The sequence below is a fragment of the Triticum dicoccoides genome, chromosome 3B (genome assembly GCF_002162155.2).
Source record: "Triticum dicoccoides isolate Atlit2015 ecotype Zavitan chromosome 3B, WEW_v2.0, whole genome shotgun sequence".
Classification (NCBI taxonomy): domain Eukaryota; kingdom Viridiplantae; phylum Streptophyta; class Magnoliopsida; order Poales; family Poaceae; genus Triticum; species Triticum dicoccoides.
In genome coordinates, this window is record NC_041385.1 from 191,506,440 (window position 1) to 191,511,197 (window position 4,758).

The 4,758-nt window shown below is 48.8% G+C and overlaps 1 pseudogene; it reads left to right on the forward strand.

Annotated features, from left to right (window-relative positions):
* The first annotated feature begins 251 nt into the window (after positions 1–251).
* LOC119279460 overlaps positions 252–4,758 on the forward strand; it is an 8,124-nt pseudogene continuing 3,617 nt past the window's right edge.

The following is a 4,758-nucleotide window of genomic DNA, read 5'->3' on the forward strand; positions in this document are numbered from 1 at the left end:
AAATAAATGTAGTATATAATGTTTTGGAAGACACCAAAAATTCCTACATGACATGCTATTAGTTTGTGCCCTCAGGTTACTGCTTCGTGAAAGAGCGAAATCCAATGATAGCGCGCTACCACGGACGAGGCCCAATACAGCTGACCTAGTAAGAAACATGAAACAAACTTTTGCCCCGCTTTATTATATACATATTTTTAATAGTATGACACAAACTGTACATCATATCGTTGCTCTATTCTTTCTTGGACATGAATCTAGTGTGAGTTTCATATTAGTAAGTAGGTGTGGCTAGATCTCAGTCGTTTGAGACATAAACAAGTCTTAGTCAAGTAACACAAATATAAAAAGAAGATAGACAAAATAAAAAAGAAAATTTGCATGGATTTTCATGTAAGATATCACGAACATAATTGACTCTCAGTCGACTAAGATTTAGCAATCCTAGCAATTACACAGTTCATTGTCACAACGACTTCAACTACCGAAAAGCCGGGGAGGCGTTGGGGCTGGACCTGCTAGACAACCCAGACCTGGTGTCCACGGACCCTGTCGTGGCGTTCAAGACGGCCATCTGGTGGTAGATGACGCCTCAGCCACCCAAACCGTCGTGTCATGCCGTGATGACCGATGGCTGGACACCTTCTGCCCAAGATGTTGACGCCGGGATGCTCCCCGGCTACGACATGACCACCAACATCTTCAAAGGCTCGTCGGAGTGTGGCAAGGGCTACCTGACCCTGCCGGCCAAGGACCGGGCCCGCTACTACAAGATGTACTGCAACATGCTCAAAGTTGGGTATGGTGAGAACTACGGGTGCGGGCACCAAAACTTAACACAACCGTTGTTGACTCACGGAGGTTAGTGTTCACTTTCGTGTTAGTCGAGTCACTAATCAGCAAGATGCATGCTAATCCAGTGTCATTTTGCTTGGAATTCTTTCACAGAATCTCCGCCTCCTCCTTCCAGAACCGGTCTTCTGATCGGCATCTCCATAGGTTCTATGTTGTTTTTGGTCATTTCCGTCACTTTGATCTGTCTCCTCCTACGACGGAACCGGGCGAAAAACCATCACTGAGCAACGGAGCAAGGGTTGGCAGAGGTCGGCTTCTTTGATGTCAATCAGAGCATGGAATATGACTTCGATAAAGGGACCACGCCCAAGCGGTTTTGCTACAGCGGCTTGGCCATGCCCACAGACAACTTTTCCGACGATAAGAAGCTCGGACAAGGGGGCTTCGGCTCGGTGTACAAAGGATTCCTCAAGGAACTGAATCTTCATGTGGCCATCAAAAGAGTCTCCAAGGGTTCAAAGCAGGGGAGGAAGGAGTATGCCTCTGAGGTAAGGGTCATAAGCCGGCTTCGCCACAAGAATCTCGTGCAGCTTATCGGCTGGTGCCATGGAGGCCACGAGCTGCTCCTCGTCTACGAGTTGATGCCCAACGGTAGCCTTGATAGACATCTCTATGCTGCCAATAACGCCATGCTTCCATGGTCGGTTAGGTACGCCCACCAGAGAAGAAGCACCATGCATATAAACATTGCATGCAAATTACTACTCTCTCCGTTTTTATTTACTCTACATATTAGAGTTGACTGAAATCAAACTTCGTAAAGTTTGGCCAACTTTATAGTAAACAATATACTCCCTCCATTCCCTTATACAAGGCCACAATAAAAAAAATACAATTTGCATCTATACAAGGCCACTAATAGTAACCGAGACAAAAATTAATGATGTTTTCTCGTATGAGCAACTTCCTTCTCATTTGCATGCATGTAGTCATAGTTACACTGTGGTACTTCCTTCTTATTTCTTCCTTGCATATATGCGAGCGTGTTAATGATTCTAGTTATCAAAAAGAAAAGTTGACTTGCAAAGCAGTCATTAATTTTTTACCTTGGTACTTGTAATCTGAGTTTGTGGCTTTGTATAAGGAATGGAGGGAGTAATTATTTACCGTAATAAATCTATATGATATGGAAGTACATTCAGTAATGAATCTAATGGTATTAATTAATTGTCGTATATGTTAATATTTTTGTCTATAAATTTTGTCAAAGTTTACAAAACTTGACTTTGACCAAAGCTAATACGTGGAGTAAATAATAAAGAAGGCAGTATCACATTGCTTCATTAGCCTTGAGCAGATGATGGTTTTATGTTGTATATGTTTCTATCTTCAGGCATGAGATTGTGCTCGGGTTAGGATCCACGCTTCTCTACCTACATCAGGAGTGGGAGCAGTGCGTCCTGCATAGGGACATCAAGCCAATCAACGTCAGGCTAGATGCGTCCTTCAACACCAAGCTCGACGACTTTGGTCTTGCCAGGTTGGTCGAACACGGCCGAGGTTCGCTCACCATGGCGCACGTCGGGACAATGGGATACATGGATCCAGAATGCATGATCACTGGCAGGACCAACACCGTGTCAGATGTTTACAGCTTCGGCGTTGTCCTCCTTGAGATCGCCTGCAGCAGACGGCCCTGTTGGAAATAATCACGATTAGGTAAGTATAGTCCGGCACGGACTTGTAGCAGTAACCGAGTCGTACATGTACTAGGTAGAATATTGGTAATATAAATACCAGTGCGTGTATCCCCTGTAACACCAGATCAAATCAAAGCAATAAAGTGCAAAGGCTCGACACGAGCCTCTTGGCCAACTCGGCGAGTCTGCGTATTGTGTTTCCGACGAACTTGGTCTACGATAGCTAGCTAGACACGAGAATCCATCCACCAGGGTGCTTGCCTGCTTGTGTACCGCTGTACGTGCACGTCTCCGTCGAAGCAGCCGGAAGCAATCGGCTGTAGCTTGTACGTCGCTGCGTATTGTCGGAAAGTACTCGACAACAGCGTCATCAAGGTCGGGACTGGGCCAACAATTGGTATCTAGAGCAAGGTTGATCTTCTAGTAACGGAGGATCATGGCGGACGACGAGAGGAACAAGCAGCTGGCGGAGAACTCCGGTGCGGCTAAAGTATTTGCTGCTCCGGCGAGTTCATCGTATCCACGATTTGATCGCGAGAACTTTGGGGTCTGGAAGGCCCTCATGGAGTGTGGTCTCCGCGCCAACGAGCTATGGGACGCGGTCGACCCAGGAGGCGACGCGTTCAAGAAGGAGGGAGCCGAGCACCGGAAGGATCGGCAGGCGGCGTCGGCGATTTATTCGGTGATGCCGATGGATGTCCTCCAGCACCTAATCGCCAAAGAAACGGCGAAGGAGGCGTGGGATACTTTGAAGCTCATGTTCGAGGGACACACCCGCGTCAAGCAAGCCAATCTCCAAACTCTCCTAAGGAACTACGAGACTTTGGTCATGGGCGACAATGAGTCCGTGGATGCGTTCGCTTCACGGGTGGCTACTCTCATCAATCGGATCCGCGCGCTTGGAGAAAACCTCACGGAGACCTCGGTTGTTCGGCGGTTCTTGCGCGCGGCTCCTCCCCGATACCTGCAAATTGTCAGGGCAATCGAGCAGTGCGTCGATCTCGAGACTCTCTCCATCGACGATCTCGTCGGGCGCTACAAGGCTCACGACGAGCGTATGCGGTACAGTCTTGGGGATGGGAGGAACGATGAAAATGTCATGCTCACACGGGCTCAGTGGATGGCGCTGGACTCAAGGAGAGGAGGCGAGGGCTCTAGCAGCAACACTCGCCAAGATCGTGCGCCAAAAGAACAAAGTAAGAAGAACGCCGGCGACGGCGCTCCGAAGAAGAAGAAGAAGTTCGACAAGCGCAAGATCAAGTGTCACAACTGTGGCATCATGGGGCACTTCAAGTCGGAGTGCAAGAAACCACCGAAGGAGAAAGCTCTCCTGGCCAAAGGAGGCGATGATGGAGACATGATGCTCATGGTCGAAGTATGCGAGCTAATGGACGAGGATAGTCCAGCTCCGAAGGCGCCGGCTACAGAGGTTGTCACGCTCATAGAGGAGGCAGTTTATCTTCACGATAAGAAGAGGATGAACACGTCGAGGCACGTGTGGTACCTCGACACGGGCGCTAGCAACCACATGACCGGCGACAAGGACCAGTTTTCTGAGCTCAGTGTTTCGGTGGGAGGCACGGTTCGGTTCGGCGACGGACGGACCGTTGACATCGCAGGGCGAGGTACTGTCCTGTTTGAGTTGAAGAGCGGCGGTCACAAGGTACTCACAGATGTGTACTATATTCCCAAGCTAAAGAGCAGCATCATAAGTCTTGGTCAGCTCGAGGAGCGTGGTTGCAAGATTGTGCTCGAAGATGGCTATCTATGGGGGTATGATCGTCAGAGGATGCTAATTATGAAGGTGCAGAGGTCACCTAACAGGCTTTACGTCCTCAACTTGGATCGTGTGGATCCAGTATGTCACTTGTCAAGCATGGACGACTCGGCATGGAAGTGGCACGCGCGCTACGGTCATCTAAATTTCCAGGCTCTTCGGCAACTTGGACAAAAGGAGATGGTACGTGGTCTACCGTGCATCAATCATGTCGACCAAGTGTGCGACGGTTGTCTCATTGGGAAACAAAGGCGAGCCCCGTTCCCAAGAGAGGGAAACTTTAGAGCGAGTAAAGCTCTTGAGTTGGTCCATGGAGACTTGTGCGGACCGATTACACCGGCCACACCTACCGGAAATAGATACTTCTTGCTCGTCGTCGACGACTTCAGCAGATTCATGTGGATCGTGTTGTTGAAGACGAAGGACCAAGCTTTGCAAGCCTTCAGGATAATAAAGATGGCGGCTGAAGTAGAATCTGAAGCCAAG